The following is a 22,228-nucleotide window of genomic DNA, read 5'->3' on the forward strand; positions in this document are numbered from 1 at the left end:
TTTTGATCTACAGATTGATTATTGGTTATTTGCATCAACATACACTTTTGGATTTCACATTGTAAATTTTGCCAGTGCATGCCAAGGCATGAATTTTTCTACTTTCCTTCAATATCTGCTACGCTTTGCAAAGTAATATTTCTACTTTTTCTCTCTTTTGACTAGAAATCACTGAGACGTAAAACTGTCCTTTTTATGAAGCCTTACAAGCAGAAGCTAGATAACATGATATAAACACAAAGAAAATCAGCACAACAGATTATATATGGAAAACTTTGCGTCTGCTGCTAAGTATGTCCCTCAGAAAGCTCACTGGAAAGTCCGATGCCATCACAACAGACATTCAAACTGAAAATTAGAAAATTCAATAGACTGTCACTGCTGTCGACACTATCTAAAAATACCTCAAACTCCAAATCAAGAAATCTAAACAGGCTGTCCTGTGGAATCAGAAACTAGGTTTTTAACATTAATCTTTGTCTTCTTTTATTTTCATAAAAGACAATAAATGCTCATTAAATGCCAGGTGGCTAGCACCATAAAGCATACCTTCTATTACCAATTCTCAACATGTAATTTAAAAGGTCCTTAATGAACAAAATGTAACCTAACAAGAAATGGACTTACGTTGTTCTAAGGGAAGAAGAATGTCTGTTATCTCTTTAAAACAATAGGAGAAACTGACAAAGATTCTTTGCTTGACAAAACTTTGTCAAGCTCCTAAATATTCTCCTAGGTCCATCTGCACACTTTGTTGTAAAATCCTCAGCAAGATTCCTGCTAACTCAGTATAGCAAAAGTCCCTCATCTTCTATATTTGATCATCCTCAATATCTATTCAATTTTCTATTTCTCCACCACCCACCAGATGATGTCTGGTCTTCAGTAGGAATTCTGTTAGGTCAGTTTAGCCTAAATTCTCTTATACTTCATGTTTCCTCCTATAATTTTGCATCCACTGAACCACCTCAGACTTCTTGGCTATAAATTTCTATTTGTTCATACTGTATTCAGACGTTACCTCAGTTTAATACTGAGGACTCTTTTTCCTTATTACAATAGTCCAGAATAAACCTGTTTTTACCACTTTAACTAAGGTCCAGGTACATTTATCTCTGACAGTAGTAAGAATCAATCACCCTAGTCAGCACACAAACTCCCTTCCTTGCAAGTTTATTCAGAGGTATGAGATACACGATGTAGCCAGGTGGCAGTCTTAACTTTTATTCGAGGGGGTTATCATTTTATCTCCTGTTGGAAGCATTCTTTCTTCTGGAACATAGACTTCTAGTTCAACAGAGCATAAAGTCTTGGGAACAAGAAACAAGAATATTGTTAGTACGTCACTAAGGGTAATAGTCTGTAATGTCCCTCCCATTTCCTCCCCTTGATTCCTGGACTATGAGTCCTGGCTATAAGAGAAACAGTACTATATATATGATGCAGATTCAGAGCAGATATAGCCTCCTGAAGAACCTCACAACAACCCTGCAACATCTTGCAGCCTTATTGACTCTGTAACAATGTCTTCTAAAGGCCCTTCTACCATTCTATCAGGTCAGCTGCTTCAGGATGGTGGGGAACATGGTGTGACCAGTGAATTCCATGATCATGGGCCCATTGCCACACCTCTTTCTCAGTGAAGTGAGGTCCTTAATCCCAAGCAGTACTGAGGGGAACACCATGACAGTGGATAAGGCATTCTAAAACTCCATGAATGGTAGTATTGGCAGAAGCATTGCATCAGGTAAGGCAAATCCATATTTAGAGTATGTGTATATGCCAGTAAGGACAAAATTCTGACCTTCTTATGATGGAAGTAGTCCAATTTAATCAACCAATACTAGATAGCTTGGTGAACAACTCAAGAAATGGTGCCATATCAGCTATTTAGTGTTATTTCTGGCTGCTGGAAGACTGGTACCTCAACCTTGGTGAAGTAAAGTATATATTTCTGAGCCTCTATATAATCTCCATCCTTGCCACCATGGCCACCTTGTTCATGGATATGTTGGCAATGGCAGGGATGGGTGGAGAAAGAAGTTGACTGGTATCCATAGAATGTATCATCCTATCCACTTGATTATTGAAATCATCATCTGCTGAGGTCACCCTTCAGTAAGCATTTACATGCAACACAAATATCTTCATATTTTTTAATGAGAGGGGTCTATTCACATGCCTCTTCCCCAAATTCCATTGTCACCAATTTTCCAATCATGTTCCTTTCAAGTCCTTGATCATATAGCCTGACCACTGGCCATAGCCCATAAATCAGTATGTAATACCAAGTATGGCCTTTTCTACTGCCAAGAAATAAGAGAAACTGGGTTTACTGCATGAAGTTCTGCCCACTGGGAGGAAGTCCCTCCACCACGGTCCTCCAGGGATATGCCAGAGAGAGGGAGTAGGGCTGCAAATGTCCATTTTCAGATGGTACCTGTATATGGTGCAAAACCATCTGTAAACAGACTTGTGTTTTCTCTTCCTCTGTCAACTGATCTTAGGAAGCTATTCATGAGGTCTTAGCTGTAGGCTAAGAAAGAGAAAGCACAGAGGCATGAGTTAAAGACCCAAGGATTTGAGACACTTCTTCTGGTAACTTACTTGTGCCTTCATAGCCTGCTCAAGCTCAATCATGTATTTACCACTTTCTGTTCATGATGGACTATAACTGTGCATGCCCATCTTTATGCATAATAGGTCAGATAACATCCAGCTGATGGTAAGCAGCTCAGGTCACATGGTTACTTTGTGGCCAATGGTCAAGCATTCAGTTTCTGCTAAGGCCCAGTAGCAGGCCAAAACTTGTTCTAAAAGGAGAGAAATTATCTGTGGATGAGAACATGGAGTTGCTCCAGAATCCTAAATTCCTGCACTGTGATTCTCTTTAGGGGCTGCCAGGGCTCCAAACACCATCTATATCTGCCAATAAAACTTCAGGACCCTTGAGTTTACTGGAATATATGGCCCAAGGGGCAAAGCACCAATGGGTCTAAAGCTTAGACCTGTTAACAGAGTCTTCTCTACTTCTGGGCCCTAATCAAAACTGGCAGCATTTCAGGTCAATGGATACATTGGCCAGAGTAACACAACTAATTGAGGAATATGTTGCCTCCCAAATCCAAAAAGGCCCACTAGGTGGTGTGTCTCTTTCTAGATTGTGGGAGGGGCCAGATATTAAACTCATGCTTACTCTAAAAGGGACACCTGGACAATCCCCACACCACTGGACTCCTATAAATCTCACAGGGGTAGAAGGTCTCTGAATTTTAGCCAGATCTATTCCATATCCCTGCCACACAAACGCCTTACCAATAACTGTAGAGAAGTTGCAATTCTTGTTCAATAGGTTCTATCAGCATAAATTCATTAATGTAGTTGATTAGTGTAATATCTTTGGGGAAAGAATGGTGATAAAGATCCCTGAAAAACAGAAAAGATACATAGAACTGGAGAGATGACAAGCCATTGTATTAGTACTGTGAAGATATATCAGATACCTTGCCTGCTAAAGAAAAACCTTCTGATGGAACTTATGGACATGAGTCACAAAAAAGACATTTACCAGATCAACAGCTGCATCATGGGTAGTAGGGGTTGTGTGAGTTTGCTCATGCAATAAAACTACATCTGGTACAGCAGCTGCAGTTAAAGTTAAAACTTGGCTAAGCTTGCAATAATCTACTGTTTTTGTTTAAGATCCATCTGTCTTATACACAGGCCAAATAGAAGACTTGAAAAGGAAATGGTAAGAATCATCACTCCAGCTTCTTTTAAATCCTTGATAATGGCACAAATCACAACCCCTCCAGGAATGTGATATTGTTTTTGATCTACTTTCCTAGGTATAAACAGTTCTGATAACTTCCATTTAGCCTTTCCCACCGTAATAGTCCTTACTCCACAGGTCAGGGAACTCATGTGAAGATTTTTTCAGCTACTAGGTATTTGCATTCCAACTATGTATTTTAGAAGTAGGGAAATAATCACAGCATAGTTTCAGAGACCCAATGAACCCATTGGGGAATGTGGCTGTGATAGAATGCCATAGCTCCCATAAGTCTCTAATCTGACTAGAGGGCTACAGTGATGTTTTTGTTTTCCTAAAATCAGCGTCAGTTCAAAGACAGTGTCCTGTAGTTTCTGAATGGTCTGATTATTTCCCTTCCCCCAATGCACAATTACCCTGGTAAAAGGCAGTGGTTACCCTTGAGAAAGGCTGGGAGAAAGATGAACAGTATAAATTTTTGGTAGTGTGCTATGTCCTTCCTCAATGGGACTTTGTCTTCTCTTCGTTCAAGGGATTCTAGGTCTGTATACGGTTCAAGTCAGGGAATTATTGAGGGGCTGTGGCATACTAAATTTATAGGTCAAGTTAGACTTCTGTTACTTGACCTAGTACTTTTTTGATTATATAGTTCAAGTAAACATTTAGTACACTTACTATCCTTTTCACTTTTAGGAACACCACAATTAAGTAGCCAATGCCATGGCTTCCCTTTCCACTTCAGCCTCTCAGCTCCCTATAGTCACTTAAACTTTAGGCCCCCAACCCTCCATTGAGTGCTCCCAAGGGAGTAAAGGACCCCCTAAAGCAACCATCTGATACTGAAAAGAAAACAAAATGCTATTTTGAAAGATAACTCAAAATTTTGTCCACTCAGAGGGGTTTTAGAGCCATCCAGACAACTTCTAGATGTCTCCTCACTCAGGGACCTAGAACTTATTCCACAGCCTCCATCAGATTACATGTTAGGGAAAAAAAATCTCAGAAGTCTCTTCCAGAAATACTGTTAAGCAGGTACCCATAACTTGCCCATTTGCCGGAAACACAGTTTGTATAAAAATATACTGTGGTAGTAAACCAGGTGAGATTGTATTACTACGTTTATTGAGTCAAGGCTAAAATTTTAGAATGAAAGCTATAAGATCTCTGTTTGCCCCTATATGTAACTTTTGGCAAGTATTTGTATGTAGGTATGTATATACATACGCATGCTTATATGTTGGGTGTATGACACATTTTTTACCTCTGGATATTTTAGTGAATTAATTCATCAAATCCCTTAAAAGAGTTGTATTCAAATTGGCATATAGGTAAATGAGCACTTCTATAAATTATTTCTAAAACTCTCAGAAATACAAAAACAAATCCAATTTTTAAAAGCTCTTTACTGGGATAATCTTTGTTAAATAAAACAGTTTTTTTAATTGTTGGTAAAATAAAAACACACATGGCTTCAGAGTTTCCAGCATTGACTATAATTCACACATAAAATTACTTTTTACCTAGTTTTAGTAATTGAACAAGTTTATGTTGTTTCTACTAGATGTTTAAGATTATAAAACTATAAATCCAATCTAAAGAATAAATGTACATTAACCATGAATTAGCTGCCCTGGTGGTCTAATGGTTAAGATTTGGCACTCTCACCACCACAACCCATGTTTATTTCCAAGCCAGAGAACCACACCACCCATCTGTCTGTTTTCATACTGTGGCAGCTGCATGTTGCTGTGATGCTGAAAATTATGCCAAAGGTATTTCAAATATCAGCAGCCACACATGAAAGATCGGTTTCACTGGAGCTTCCAGAATAAGGCATACTAGGAAGAAGGACATGGCCATCCACTTCCAAAAAGATTGGCCATGAAAACCCTATGAATAGCAACAAAACATTGTCTCAGATAGTGCCAGAAGATGAGAGGTTGGGATTAAAAGACTAGGAAGTTTCTCCTCTGCTGTACACAGGGTCACTAGGAGTCAGAAATGACTCGACTGCATTAACAACAACAAAAAATATGTTGCTTAATGCATGTCAAGCATGGTAGTAAATTAAGAAGAAAATATAAGAAGGAAGAACCATGTTTAGCTTTTCAGATTCTGTTCTTCTATGATTTTTTTTGAATTTGCCTAATTGTCAAGAAGAAAAATAACTTAGAATGATGGCAAGATGTGAAGATATCATAATCAATTTGCAGAAATTATATGAAGTTCATAGAAATTTGTCAATACACCTGTTGTCCCATTACTATGTTAAAATGATGTATGCCACAGAAATAATTAACATTCTTTATCAAATGAAATCTCATCAGACTATAACCATGACCATCTTAAGTCATTTGTGATTCACAGCCAGTTATTGATTGACACTGATTCCTTTCAGAATGTGTTCACAATAAGCTTCAGGAATGAATGTTATCTGATGGCATTACTTGAAAAGTTTGTGAACATATGCTGGACTTATTAAGAATTTCCAGAAGTAATGAAGAAGTTGATTTATTCCTAAAACTACTAACTCAAGTTCAGGCATAAGAAGAATTAAATTCATGAAGCTGAGTCAACTGGTGAGGATTTTTATAATTTTTATGACTTTTTGTTTTAAACATTGGTGGTATTTCACATTTGTACCACAATTTAGGAAACATTTTTCCCTTAAACTAGTGTAATTTACATAAAATTTTGAAGTATACATTTGTGACCTAAAATGAAACCATTAGTTTTTCTCCCTACATGATCCCTCTTGAATTTGAAATCTCTCAGTGAGTACTCATATTTTATGGCAATATAGTTATGTTTGTAAGTTCAGTAAGAATCTATTCTCCTTTAATAAGACATTGTTGGAAACATTGGATATATTACCAAGGCTTTGACTGGATTTTCATATTTGATAATGATGTGCATTGAATAAGATATGAGCAGACAAATTTAAGGATTAAGGTTGACTTTGAGGAACCAATGCCTGTGAAGCCTCCCTTAGAAAAACTAGCCTGTACCTTTCTTATAGGGTTCCCCACCAGACCATGTCATGCAGACTCAAGAACCTCAGGAAATTTGGGGGAAGTTGGGAAGAGAGGAATTTACCCAAATCGATGGGTGTTGCAAGCAAAATCTGGTAGCAAGTTTGCCTTAGCTTCCAAGCCTCGAGAAGCTTTGAAAAAGTCCCATCTTAGATTTCTTATGAAAATTTCCAGTAATGCAAACTCAAGAGACCTATGGGGTTCAACACTAATTTGATGCACTTATGTAAATAGTCAAGCCAAGTTTAACGAGACTAAACTTATTTTACAAACACATTAGTCTGACTTCTATTCTCCTTGATGGAAAACGTGGAGATTTTAGAAAGACAAGTAATTTTAATGAGAAACTATAATATACCCTTGTGGGTCTCTTCTTGAATATTTGCCAGTCCTTGACACATCTTGAAATCTCCTCAATCCTCCTATGTCTAGCTAAAGCTTTCCAAATCAACATTTACAATTATTCTCCCTTCTGACTTGAAATCATTGAGAACTAAAGTTGCCCTTTTCCTGAAAACCTGCACACAGAAGCTGAATGATACAATGTAAATTTCAAGAAAATCACAGCAGATAATGAATGGGCAACCTTCATGCTCCTGCTCTGTGAGCCACTCAGTACACCAAATACCTGATGGCATCATCACAGACATTTGCACTGCAAATTAGGAAATTTATCGGATTGCTACATCTGTCCTCATTCCTCCATATAAAGATGGTTTGAGCCAAACATCTATAAATCTTCTTGACTGGATGCCCTCTGGAATTGAAAACTTGTTTTTAACATTAATCTTTGTTTTTCTTTTACTTTCTTGGAATCTCTCCTTCATTAAATGCCTGACAGCAGGCACCAACCAGCAAATACTTGCTACTTCCAAGTCTCAACAGATGATTCAGCCAATCTGTATGAACAAAGGTAACTGAAGAAGAAATGGACTTACATTGTTCAAAGGAAAGAAGAATGCTTCTTCTTTTCTTGAGCATGAAGGGAGACTGACAGATTCTTTGCTTAACCAAATTTAGTCAAGCTCCTGAACCTTTCTTAGGACCATAAGCACTTTTTGTAAAATTCTTATCAAGAATCTAGCTAAGTCAGTTTAGCAAGAGTTCCTCATCATCCATTTCGGATCACGTTTGATATCTAATTGAGTTTCTCATCCTTCTCCATTTAATAGCTGATGACTAAACTGACTGGCCTATCTTCAGCAAAAATCCTGTTAGATTGGCTTAGCCAGAAACCCCCTTACCTTGATGTTTCCTGTTGGTAATTTTCCAAACAGTGACACCTACTAGCCTCCTTGACTATTAGTTTCTACTTGTTCATGCTGTATTTGGGATTGAACAAGAGTCTATATTGAGGTCTCTTTCCCTTATTACAGTATTCCTGGATTAATCTGTTTTTACTGCTTTAGCTAATGTCCTGCTATGTGTTGTCTGGCCTTAGAATCAACCACCCCAGCAAGCACAATATATCCCTCCTTTGTCTTTTGATTCAGAGGCATAAGAAGCCCAATGTGGCTGGGTGGCATTCTTAACTTCCACTTTAGGGAAATCACTGTTTTGTCCCCTGGTGAAAGCTTTTCTTCCTCTGCAACTAAACCTTCTAGATCGGTACAGCATAATATTGCAGGAACAGGAAGCACAATGTTGCTAGTGGACACTAAGGGATATAGTGAGAGATACCCCTTCCCTTTCCACTCCTTCATTCCTGAACACATGATTTCTGGGTATCAGAGAAACAGTACTGTATATAGGAAACTGTACTCTCTATATATCGGAAATATAGAGAGAGCCTCCTAGAGAACCTTGCCACAGCACAACAACATATTGCCACCTAGCTGTCACTGTAACTGAGTCTTAAACAGGGCCTTCTACTGCTCTATCAAGCAAGTTGCTTCATGATGGTGTTAACATGGTAATATAGTAAATTCCATGAGTATGGGCCCATTGTCATACTTCACCTGCTGTGATATGAGATCCTTAATCCAAAGCAATGCTGTGTAGAATACCATGACAGTGGACAAGGCATTCTTTAATCAACAGATTATAGGTTTGGCAGTAGCCTTTCATGCAAACAAGACAAATCTATGTCACGGTTATGTATCTATTCCGTATAGTCAAAAGGATGCCACTTTCAAGATAGAAAGTGTCCAATGTAACCAACCGGCCATGAGGTAGCTAGATCACCACTGTGTGGAATGGCATTGCCTTCAGCTGCTGGCAGATTGGACACCTAGCCTTGGTGAGTGAAAGTAATATTGCTAAGACCATGCAAAACCTCTATCCATGCATCCATGGACACTTTCTGATGAGTCCATTGTAAAACAATAGGGAGGGGGCCAGCCTGGTGGTGCAGTGGTTAAGTTTGCATGTTCCAATTCTGTGGCCCAGGGTTTGTAGGTTCAGATCCTGAGTGTGGACATACGCACCGCTTGGCAAGCCATGCTGTGTCAGGCGTCCCACATAAAATAGAGGCAGAGGGGCATGGATGTTAGCCTAGGGCCAGTCTTCCTCAGCAAAAAGAGGAGGATTGGAGGCAGATGTTAGCTCAGGGCTAATCTTCCTCAAAAGAAAAAAAATGATAGGGATGGCAGGGAAAAGAGAATGACTGGTACCAACTGATTTGTGATCTATCCACTTGATGACTGAAATCCTCCTCTGCTGAGGTCACGTTTTAGTGAGCATTGACATGGGAAACGATATCCTCAAGTACTTTTTCCCATTGAGAGGACTATCCCCATAAATCTTTCCCAAAGTTCATCATCATCAATTTTTCAGTTATGTCTCTTTCAAGTCCCTGACCATCAAGACAAACCATTGGCCACAGGCAATGAATCAGTGTATAATCACACTTCTGCCACTTTTCTTCCAAGCAAAGTGAACAACCAGGGGCACCGCCAGAAGTTTTGTGCACTAGAAGCCTTTCCCTTTACCACTGTCCTTCAGAGATGGGCTGTAGTGCGGCAGCTCTTTACATATGGTGACTGCATATCATGCAGACAATTACTTTTCTTCCTTTGTCAACTGATCTAACATAGCTCTCTATGAAGCCATAGGTGCAGGTTGGGAGAGAGAAAACAATGTAGCAAAAGTGAGGACATTTGGCATGTCAGCTACTTCTTCATATAATTTATTTGTGCATTCAGGGGATGTCTTGGCTCAATCACATATATACAATTTTTATTTCAAGATACAGTTTTTTCAGTGCACTTACAATCTTAAGACTTGATAAGCCAGATATCATCCAGTCACATAATAATTTTGTGGTCCATGTTCAAGCATTTGATCTCTGGTGTGCCCAGTAGTAGGCCAGAGTTGGATTTACTCCATATCCTCTGACACACAAATGTTATATAAAAGAAACCAGAGAAGTTGCTATTCCTGCTCACTAGGTCAAGTCAATATAATGCCATCAATGTAATGAATCAGTGTGATATCTTTTGTAAGGGAAAGGCAATCAAGATCCCTGAAAAACTAAGGGCTGGGCCAGGGGCATAGTGGTTAAGTTCATGCACTCAGCTTCAGCAGCCAGGGATTCAGATTCAGATCCATGAATTGACCTAGCCCTGCTTGTCAAGCCATGCTGTGGCAGCATTCCACATAAAATACAGGAAGACTGGCACAGATGTTAGCTCAGCGACAATCTTCCTCAAGCAATAAGAGGAAGATTGGCAACAGATGTTTGCTCAGGACCAGTCTTCCTCACAAGAAAAAAATGTATCTCTGAAAAACTAAATTGTGGCATAAGGCAGAGAGTTAATGTGCCTCTGAAGCAGGACCATGAGGGTACTCACCGACCTTGCCAGCTGAAGGAAAAAATTTCTGGTGATCCTTATGAACAACTTAGAGAGAAAGGATATTTATAAATCAACAGCTGCATAAATGGTTCTACGGGATGCATGAGTTTGTTCAAGAATGAAACCACATCTGGTACGGCAGCTGCAGTAGGAGTCACCACTTGGTTAAGCTAGCGATGACCCATTGCATTTCTTGTAGATTCGCCTGTTTCTACACAGTCATATAAAAAAGTTGAATATGGATGTGATGGGGATCACCACCCCTGAATCTGTATGTCCTTGATGGTGGCAAGAATCTCTGCAGACCCCACAGGAATGCTAGGCATTGCTCTTGGTTTACTATTTTCTCAGCTAGAGGTAGTTTTAATGACTTCCATTTGGTCTTTCCCACCATAATAGTCATCACTCTGAAGGTCAGGGAACCAATATGAGAACTATGCCAGCTGCTAAGTGTTTCTACTCCAAATATGCAGGCTAGAACTGGAGAAATAACTACTCATTGATTTTGTGACCCATGAGTCATGGTGTGAGACCTGTACTAAAACAGCATTGAACATCTGACTCCCATAAACCCTTACTCTGATTGGAGGGCCACAGATAAGTTTTGGGTCTCTTTTAAACAATGTCTGATCAGAGTCAGTACCCAGGAATCCCTGAACAGTCTGATTGTTGCCTTTCCCACAATTCAGTTACCCTTGAAAAATCAGTAGGTTCCCTTGGGGAAGGCTGGGAGGAAAGTGAACATTTTAAAATTTTGGTAGTGTGTCAGGGTTCTTCCTCAAGGTTGATCTGGTCCCCATTTCATTCAAGGAGTTCTGGGTCCATATACTGGCTCAAGATGGGGAATTGATTGAGTGACTGTGACACACTATTTTTACTCTTCAAGTTACACTTTTGTACTATGATCTAGCACTTTTCTGCTTATACAGAATAAGTAAGAATTTAGTGGACTTCCTATCTTTTTCACTTCTTAAAACACCATGATTAACATAGGTCTTCTAAGTCAGACTATTCTTATTTGTGCTTTGACTAATTCCATTACAATAACTATAGCTACATTTCCTTTTGAATGAGTAAAACCACTTTGCCCCTGACACCCTGGGATCCAATTACTCGCACAACATTTAGATTTTCAGATTGAATGCCTGTGTTCTGATACCGACCCTGATATCAGTTTCCCCACATTAAACCCAGCATATATGGGGTTAAGACCAAAACACTCATTCCCTGCTTACTCCCTGGCTTCCTGGCTCCAGAACCCACTATCCTCCATGGAGACAGATACCGTCAAGGACAAGCACCTAGATTATCTCCTCCCTGCAAAGAGATACAGGCTGGTGGGGAAGCTGCTGACCAGCAAGGCCATGGGCTCCCTCCTCTCTGCAAGTAGTCTCAAGGCCAAAGACAGGCTGCTTGGAAAGCTCCAGCCAGCAAGGCCATATGCTCCCCCTCCCATACCTAAAACCCCAAATAAAAACCCTTCCTTTTAGCTTTTCAGGGAGTTTGGGGTTTCAGCATTAGCTGCCCTCTCTCCTTGCTCAGTGCTGTGCAAAAATAAAATACCTACTTTCTTCCACTACACTCGGTGTCAGAGAGTGGCTTTCTGTGCAACGGGTAAGCGAACTCACTTCAGGTTCGGTATCAGTTCCTACTGTAACTTCTGGCCCACAGAGAAGTAGAATGACAGAGCACTTCAAGGATGCTGGGGTATATGCCCAAATGTATATCTCAAAGTATTGGTGAAGGGTATGTCTTTTGGACGCTACCAGTGTAGGTCAATAGGTCTGAAATAACAAATCCACTCCAAAATTCCAATCTCTTTAAGTTTTTGAATCCTTCATTATACATAAACCAAAGGAGATTTTGAATTTCAATTTTGCCCACAGGGGGCCATCTTTTAATCTATGTTTCCATGAACCATCCCAACAAACTGTTAGAGCCTTCTCTAACTCTTCACACTACAACATTGAATGCAAAATCTCTGCCTAGTGGGTCCATATTAATAAATACAACCTATCCAACTTATATTCCTTCTACCATTATGCCACATCTTAATACCCATTCCCGTACATATTCCCCAGACTTCTGATTGCATAAATTAGAAAACTCAAGTAGTTCTTTAAATGTGTAGCATACCTCCTCATGGATCACACTTTTAACTTCACCTTTAGGTGCCTGCTATGAGTTGAGTTTACACATGGGTGGCAATTGCCTTAGGAGAGTCTATTACAGTTTTCTAAGGCAATGTAAGTTTAATCCCCTCAAAGTGAGGTACAAAGGCTGATACCACTGTGGATTCAGAGGCTTACACTTGAGAAGGTAATAATGCTGTCACTGAGGTTGAGGAGGCCACTTTTGCAAGGGGTAAGAAGGTCACTTCCACTAGGGGTGAGGAGACCTGTTCCACTTGGAAAGAAGAGTCATCAGAATTTATGGGATTGATATATCCAACTTTTTCAGGGCCATCCCAGAATACAGGATTTCATTCTGTCCCAATCAATGTCCTCACTTTAAGAGCAGATATTCTAGGGGCATGGGAGTACAACTTGCCTTGATCTCAGCCAATTACAGTTTGACTTTTAGCCATTTCAGCCCTCCCAGGAGATATGGCTATCCCTCAGGCACACCTAGAAGCTCTTATGTCATTGAGATAAGCTTGAGCTGTTATTCGAATCCCAGAACTTATCCTTTCTTTCACCACTTTGTCCAGGGACATTAAGAGGACCAACCACCATCGTTATACTCCTTAGTTTTCCAAAAATGTAGAAAGTGTTATACACAGTTACTTATTTGCTTGATTAATTTTTTTAATTTTTTTAATTGATGTATAATTGACATATAACATATTAGTTTCAGATATAGAACATAATGGTTCAATATTTGTATACACTGATAACTGATCACCACAATAAGTCTGGTAAAGATCAGTCATCTTATGTAGTTACAAAAAAATTTTTCTTGAGATGAGAACTTTTAAGATTTACTTTCTTAGCAACTTTCAAATATCCAGTACAGTATTATTAACTGTAATCACCATGCTGTACATTACATCCCCAGGGCTTATTTATTTTAATACTTTGGACCCCCTTCACTCATTTCTTTCACCCTCAAGCTCCTACCTCTGGCAACCACCAATCTGTTCTCTATGTCTATGAACTTCAGTTTTTTTGTTTGTTTATTTTGTTTTTGTTTCTATTTTTATATTCCACATATAAGTTAGACCATATGATATTTGCCTTTTTCTAACTTATTTCCTTTAGCATAATCCTCTTGAGGTCCTTCTATATTGTCACAAGTGGCAAGACTTTATTCTTTTTTATGGCTGAATATTATTCATATATATATATCACTTTCTTTATTATTCATCTATTCATTGATGTACAATTATATTGTTTGTATATCTTGGCTATTGTAAATAATGTTTCAATGAACATAGGGGTGCATATATCTTTTCAAGTTAGTGTTTTTGTTTTCTTTAGAGAAATACCCATAAGTGGAATTGCTGGATCATATGGTAGCTCTATTTCTAATTTTTGAGTAATCTCTATATTGTTTTCCATAGTGGCTGCACCAATTTACATTCATACCAACAGTGCATAAGGGTTTCCCTTTTTCCATATCCTCACCATTGCTTGTTATTTCTTGTTCTTTTGATAGTAGCCATTCTAATGTGTGTGAGGTGATATCTCATTGTGGCTTTCATTTGCATTTCCCTGATTAGTGATATTGAACACCTTTCATGTAACCATTGGCCTTCTGTATGTCTTCTTTGGAAAAGTGTCTATTTAGATACTTTGGCTATTTTTTAATTGGATTATTTGACTTTTTGCTACTGAGTTACATGAGTTATTTATATATTATTGATATTAACCTTTCATCATATATATGATTTACAAATATATTTTCCAATTCACTATGTTGTCTTCGCATTTTGTTGATGATTTCCTGCTGTGCAGAAGCTATTTGGTTTGATATAGTCCCACTTATTTATTTTTGCTTTTGCTGCTTTTGCTTTTGCTTTTGGTGTCAAATTCAAGAAATCATTGCCAAGACCAAGGTCAAGGAGCTTACCACTTATGGTTTCTTCTGGGAGCTTTATGGTTTTAGGTCTTATGTTCCAGTCTTTAACCAATTTTGAGTAATTTTTTGTATATGGTGTAAAACAGTGGTCCAGTTTCATTATTTTGCCTGTGGCTGTCCAGTTTTCCTAACCCCATTCAAGACACTGTTCTTTTTCCATTGTCTTCTCTTTCACTTCTAATTTTATTTAGTTGAGTCCTCTCTGTTTTTCTTAGTGAATCTAGCAAAAGGTTTCTCAATTTTGTTTATGTTTTCAAAGACCCAGCTCTTAGATTTATTGCTCTTTTCTATTATTGTGTTAGTCTCTATTTCATTTATTTAGCTCTGCTTTTTATTATTTCCTTCCTTCTACTAACTTTGAACTTGGTTGTTTTATTTTTCTTTTTCTTTTTCTAGCCTTTGAAGTGTAAAGTTAGGTTGCTTTTTTGTGATTTTTCTTGTTTTTGATATAGACATTTATCACCATGAACTTTCCCCTTAGAACTGCTTTTGTTGCATTCCATAAATTTCGGTGTGTTGTATTTCCATCTTCATTTGACTCAAGGTACTTTTTTTATTTCCTGTCTGATTTTTTCTTCCTTAGTTGTTTAGTAGCGTGTTATTTAATCTCCACATATTTGTGAATTTTCCAGTTTTCTTCATGTAATTCATTTCTAGTTTTATACCATTTTAGCTGGAAAATATGCTTGATGCAATTACAATCCTTTTAAATTTATTGACTTGTTTTGTGGCCTAATATACGATCTATCCTGGAGAATGTGTCATGTTCACTTGAGAAGAATGTGTCTTCTGTTGCTTTTGGATGGAATGTTCTGTGTATATCTATTAAGTCTACCTAATCTAATGTGCCATGTAAGGTCAATGATTCCTTATTAATTTCCTGTCTAGATGATCTATCCATATTTCTAAGTGGGATATTACCATCCCCTACATTATTGTATTTTTGTCTATTTCTCCTTTTAGGTTCTGTCAATATTTGCTTTATATGCGTATGTGCTTCTATGTCGGGTGCATAAATATTTACAAATGTTATACTCTCTTGTCAGATTAACCCCTTTATCTTTATATAATCCCTTCTTTATCTCTTCTTACTATCTTTCTTTTATAGTCTGTGTTGTCTGATATAAGGATAGCTACCTCAGCTTCCTTTGGTTTCATTTGCATAGAATATGTTTTTTGTCCCTTCATTTTCAGTCCATGTATGTCTTTATATCTGAGGTGAATATCTTGCAGGCAGCATATAGGTGGGTCCTATTTCGTTATTCATTCAGCTCTATATGTCTTTTCTTTGAAGAATTTAGGCCATTTATATTTAAAATAATTACTGATAGGTATATCCTTATTGCCATTTTGTTCATTCTTTTCTGGCTTTTTTGCAGCTCCTCTCTGTTTCTTTCTTCTCTTGCTCTCCTCTTTTGTGGTTTAATGACTTTCTTTAGTGGAAAGCTTAAATTTATTTTTCTTTATATTTTGTGTATCTACTATAGGATATTGTTTTGTGGTTACAATGAAGCTTACATACTACAACTTATATTTATAACAGTCTATTCTAAATCTATGTCAACTTAATTTTGATCACATTCTCAAGCTCTACATATTTACACTCTCCCATATTTTGTTTTTTATTTCACATTTTCAGCTTTTTATCTTGTACATCCCTTAATTGATTATTGTAGTTATAGTTATTTTAACCACTTATGTCTTTTAACCTTCATATCAATTTTACAAATCATTATACTAACTTTACTACACATTTATGTTTCCAGTGAGATTTATTCTTTCATGTTTTCTTGTTACCAAGAAGCATCCTTTCATTCCATCTTGAAAAAATCACTTTAACATTTCTTATAAGGCCAGTTTAGTGGTGATTAAATCCTTTAGACTTTCCTTGTCTGGAAAACTCTGTCTCTCATTCAATTCTAAATAACTTTTTCAGGTATTCTTGGAAAAAAAATTTTCAGCACTTTCAATATATTTTGTCATTCCCTTCTGGCCTGCAACGTTTCTGCTGAAAATGCTGCTTATAGTCTCATGGGTTTTCCCTTGTACATAACAAGTTGTTTTTGTATTGCTACATTTAAGCTTTTCTCCTTATTTTTGTGTTTTTTCTTTTTTTGGCAACATTGGTTTATAACATTATTTAGATTTCGGATATACATCATTATATTTCATCTTCTGTGATTGCATCATGTTCACCACCCAAAGACTGATTACAATTCATCACCATACACATATGCATAACAGACACTTTTGCCCTCTCCCTTCTCCTCTGGTAATCTGAAATCCAATCTCTTTGAGTTTGTTGTTGTTTTTATCTTCTATTTATGTGGCAGATCATACTTATTTCACTTATGTCTGAGTAGTAATCCATTGTGTATATATACCACATCTTATTTATCCATTCCTTCCTTGATGAGCACCTAGGCTGCTTCCAAGGGCTCTTGTGAATAATGCTGCAGTGAACATAGAGGTGCATGTATCTCTACACAATTGTGTTGTGTGGGCTACATGTGCCCTTCTGTTGTGGCAGGGTTGCTCTCACTGCAGGTTCCTGGGGAGGCTAGGCTGTCCCTCTAGCCAGCTGGTTGTAATGTTCAGCTGTGTGTGGCTGCTATGGTCCCTTCAGTCTCTTTATCAGGCATAAGAAACCTCAGCACAGTTGGCTACAAGGTCTAGTAGCACATTCCTGTTGCACTTTTTCTGTTAAGTGAGTAAGCCACCAGCATGGTTGGTTGTTAGGCTCAGGGATTTACAATTGCTGCAGTCCTTCACCTTGCAAGGCTGTTATTAGCTCTCTCAGGAGTGCAACTGAGTAGGGCCAGCCTCAGGCATGGGAGCACCCAGTTGTTTCAGGCTTTGGAAAGAGGGGTAATCCCTTATATTACTGTTTGATAAGAACAAGTCTGCCACAGCTGATAAATCCCATAGTCCACAGGGCCATATACCCAGTCAACGCAGTCCTGCCCTGTTCACATGCCCTTACCCACTGAAGCAGAGCCAGTCCCCCTACAGCAGAGGCTCCACACACTCCACAAACACACGCCTGCCCCTCAAACATGTGCTGTCTCACAGAAGTGGACCCACTCACATGGCTGCAGATGTTCTAGGCACACCACCTGTGTGCACCCACAAGTTGCCTGAAGGCTTGCTATTGGGTGGGACAGTTCCTAGGGTGGGCTGCCTGCCCTGGATAAACTGGATTAAATCTGTGCTCTAGTGGGTGTGGCAGAATCCTGGGCTAATAGGACAGGAGAAGAAGTCCAATGGTGTCTGCCAGCTTCTGTGTCAGCACACCTGTACTAGGTCACAATAATGGCTGCTGCCAATGTCTCAGTACCTGGGGTGGTGGTCCCAGCCGGAGGAGATCTCATTTTTTCACCAAGATACACACAGAGACTATTAAGTGAATCTCTTTTCACCAAAGGACTATGCACCTTTCTTTCTTTCTTTTTTTGTGATTTTAGGTTGCTTTCTGGAATGGGTGAATTCGTGTGTGGGCCCTTTAAGAGCAGGCTTTTTTCCCCCATATGTAAAATAGCTTTTCTGGGGGTATTTCCCATTGTCATTAATACCCAGCAAGGCCAGATATTATGACAGTTGTCTCAGTTGTGCTGAGTCCAAAGGCTGCTTATTGTGGTAAAGCTCCCCTGCTCAGATCCCCCACTCCTCCAAGAAAGGCACTGTACCTTAAGAATGCTCTTGGCCAGCCATGAAGCACCACAGTTTGAATGTGGCTTTTCCCTTCCAGCAAGGAATTTCTGCCTCTTCCACCTCAGTCAGCACTGTCCCTTTTGTGGCAGCTCTTTTTATCCAGTTTTCAGTTCTCTCTCAGGGGTAATTGTTCCAAGAATAGTTGTAAATTTATTGTGTCCATGGAAGAAGGTGGGTTCAGAGTCCACCTCTGCCACCATCTTGACACCAGATCTCTTCTTGGTTTTAACTGGTAGCCTTTTAATTATGTGTCTTGGTGTGGATTTCTTTGGATTCTTCTTATTTGGGCTCTCTGGGCTTTCTGGATCTGGATGTCTGTTTCCTACCGCAGGTTATGGAAGTTTTTACACATCATTTCTTCAACTAAGTTTTCTGGCCATTTCTCTCGCTCTTTTTCTTTTTGCGACCCTTATAATGAGAAAGTTAGTTCACTTGATGTTTTCCCATAAGTCACATTCCCTTTTTTTAATCTTCTCCTTCTTCTTCTTCTTCTTCTTCTTCTTCTTCTTCTTCTTCTTCTTCTTCTTCTTCTTCTTCTTCTTCTTCTTCTTTTTTGAAGCTCTGATTGGATGAGTTCTACTGCTTTGTCTTCAAGTTCACTGACCCTTTTTTCTGCTTTATGTAGTCTGATGTTGAATCCCTCTAGTGTACTTTTCAGTGTAGTTATTGTATTCTTTGGCTCTCTGTCTTCTCTTTGGTACTTTCTCATATTTTCTCTCTTTGCTGAAGTTCTTAGTGTGTTCATCCATTCTTCTCTTAAGTTTGGTCAGCATCTTTACGACCACTATTTGAACTCTTTATGAGATAAATTACTTATCTCCCTTTCACTAAGGTTTTTTTCTGAGGCTTTATCTTGTTTTGTCATTTGGAATATATTCTTTTGTTTATTTTGCTTGATATTCTGTGTGGGTTTCTATGCATTAGATAAAATTGCCATCTCTCTCAGTCTTGAAGTACTGGCCTCATGTAAGTGATGAATCTTGTCCAACTGTGCCCTAGCTTTCTGTTTGCCTCTCAAATCTTTGTGATTGTGAAAGCAATTGCTACTTTGTAATAGTTCCTAGTAGTTAAGGGTGTGCCAAGACACATCACTGTCCCAAATAGAAAGATCTCAGTCAGTATTTAGATTCAGGAGATTGGAAGTCAGGCCCATACTGCCCAGTGGGACTACAAGTGTAAGCCCTGCTGGCCACCAGAGTCAGGCTGTCTGAAGGTGTCTTCTTGGTGGTTGTTGCAATAACTGGTGCTCTAGACAAGTGTATAAGCTCTTTTCAGGGAGAAACTGGAAAGCTGTAGTGAGGCAGAGGGAGAGTATAAAGATGTCACCTATTGGCCTATGTTCCCTGAGGGCAGCCCTGTAGGCCCCTCGATGTGAGCAAAACCTGTAGCTTGCCCCTCAGGCTGAAGCTCCAGAACAAGCAAATATTCCTTTTTCACAAAAATACTGGAAGTGTTTTACAGTTTGTTGTCTGTGCAGTGCCTTGGGGGTGCTAGTCTGCTAAGAAATGTCTCCCCATTTGTTAATTTCCATGGGACTCAGGAACACAAGCTTCCCTGGCCATCAGCCAGGTAGTCAAAGGATGTCCCCTGGACAGTAGCTGCTAAGACCAGGACACCAGATATGTGTAAGAGCTCGCCTCCAGGAGAAACTGGTGCTCTGGAGCACAGCTGAAGGAGAGTATGAAGATGCGGCCCACCCTCTGAGGTCTGTCAATCATTGGACGTGTGTTTAATTACAAGTCTGGCTCTCAGGCTGCAGCTATGATGATAAGCTAATAAGATACTTTCACAGAGAGACTGAGCTCTTGGGTCTGTTGCCTTTTGCTGTGCCCTGGGGGTCATAGATGTTTAAGAACATTTTTCCATTGGTTACACTTCTGTGGGACCTGTGAGCATAAGCCCCACCTGTCACCAGAGCCTGCCCATGTAGGGGTGTCCCCTGGCAGCAGCTGCAATATCAGGGTACCAGACAAATATATAAGCTCCTGTCTGGTAGACACCAGTGACCCGGAATGAGGCTGTGGAAGAGGATAAAGATTGTGTTCACTGGCCTCTATTCTCCAAATGTTCCATGTGCACTTGAGAAGAAGGTGTACTCTGCTGTTTTAGGATGGAGTATTCTATAATATGTATATAAAGTCCATCATCTACTTTTTCATTTAATTCTCCTATTTCCTTGTTGATTTTCTGTCTGGATGACCTATCCATTGATGTAAGCAGGGTGTTAAGTTTCCCTACTATTATTGTGTTGCTCTTAATATTTCCTTTTAGGTATGTTAATAGCTGCTTTATGTACTTTGGTGCTCCTGTGTTAGGTGCATGTATATTTATAAGGGTTATGTCCTCTTGGTAGAGTGTCCCTCTTATGATTATATACTGCCCCTCTTTGTAATTCATTACCTTTTTTTGTCTTGAAGTCTACTTTTCTGATATAAGTACTGCAACACCTGCTTTCTTTTGTTTGCCATTAGCCTGGAGTATTGTGTTCCATCCCCTTACTCTGAGCCTGTGTTTTCCTTTAGAGCTAAGATATGTTTCCTGGAAGTATCATATTGTTGGGTCTTGTTTTTTAATCCATCCAGCCACTCTGGGTCTTTTGATTGGAGAATTCAACCCATTTATGTTCAGAGTGATTATTGATATATGAGGGCTTAACTTTGCTATTTTATCACTTGTTTTGTAGTTGTTCTGTATTTCCCTTGTTTCTCATCCTGTGTATTTTCAACTGCCAATTCAGTTTGGTGGTCCTCTATGATGACTTTCACAGTTTTCTCTTTATCATTCGTGTCTCTGTCTTGATTTTTTGTTTAGTGTTTACTGTGATGTTTGTATAAAAGAGTTCATAGATGAGATCATTTTCTGATAGCCTCTTATTTCCTTAGTCTAACAGGTTCCATCCCTTTCATCTTCCCAAACTAGGTTATTGTTGTCACCACTTAGTCCATTTTGTGTTGTGTTTGTAGTTAAAGTTAAGTGATTATATTGATATTTTACGTTTTCCTTCCATTTATCTTTAATGTTATAATTGTTTCCTAACCTGTTCTGATAGAGAGCTGCAGTTTTCTGGTTCTGTCTGCCTTTTTAGCTCCTTGCTCAAAGGTTTGTAAACCTTTTTTTTTTTTTCAGGTATGAGGGCCTTCTTGATCACTTCTTGTAGGAGGAGTCCTGTGGCAATGAACTCCCTCAGCTTTTGTTTATCTGCTAAAGATTTTATTTCTCCATCACATCTGAAGTATATTTTCACAACAGAGTATTCTTGGCTGAAAGTTTTTGTCTTCAAACTTTTGGATATATCATTACACTCTCTCCTAGGCTATAAGGTTTCTGCTGAGAAATCCACTGAAAGCCTGATAGGGATCCCTTTGTAGGTTATTTTCTTCTGCCTTGCTGCCCTTAATACTTTTTCTTTGTCATTGATTTTTGCCTGTTTTACTAATATGTGTCTTGGAGAAGGTCTTTTTACATTGATGTAGTTAGGAGCTCTATTACCTTCTTTTATTTGTAATTACACCTCCTTCTCCAGGTTTGGGAAGTTCTTAGCTATTATTTATTTTAACAGTTTTCTGCACCTTTCTCCTTCCCTTCTCCCTCATAATCCTTATGTTGCATTTCTTAATTGAGCTAAACATTTCTCAGAGAATTTCTTCATTTCTTTTTAGTCTTAGTTCTCTCTCCTCCTCCATCTGAAGCATTTCTATATTTCTGCCCTCTAATTTGCTAATTCTGTCCTCCAAACTATCAGCTCTGTTATTTAAGGAGTCCAGCTTTTTATTTATCTCATTCATTGTGTTTTTCATCTATAACATTTATGATTGACTTTTCTTTATAGTTTCAACCTC

The 22,228-nt window shown here is 38.7% G+C and overlaps 1 long non-coding RNA gene across 7 annotated transcripts in view; it reads right to left on the reverse strand.

Annotated features, from left to right (window-relative positions):
- Positions 1-1,157: 1,157 nt before the first annotated feature.
- Positions 1,158-22,228, reverse strand: part of LOC103565380 (uncharacterized) — a 160,994-nt gene continuing 139,923 nt past the window's right edge. For 4 of the 7 annotated variants that reach the window (XR_011525934.1, XR_011525939.1, XR_011525929.1 and 1 more), the window contains 3 exons: positions 3,316-3,426; positions 2,441-2,536; positions 1,158-1,309 (listed from right to left, as the gene is read on the reverse strand). This is a non-coding gene — a long non-coding RNA (uncharacterized lncRNA). Of the gene's footprint in view, positions 1,310-2,440; positions 2,537-2,648; positions 2,814-3,315; positions 3,427-22,228 lie in introns of all 7 variants that reach the window. The other 3 variants (XR_011525926.1, XR_011525941.1, XR_011525938.1) reach the window with 2 other exon arrangements.

The sequence above is a fragment of the Equus przewalskii genome, chromosome 1, assembly GCF_037783145.1.
Source record: "Equus przewalskii isolate Varuska chromosome 1, EquPr2, whole genome shotgun sequence".
NCBI lineage: Eukaryota > Metazoa > Chordata > Mammalia > Perissodactyla > Equidae > Equus > Equus przewalskii.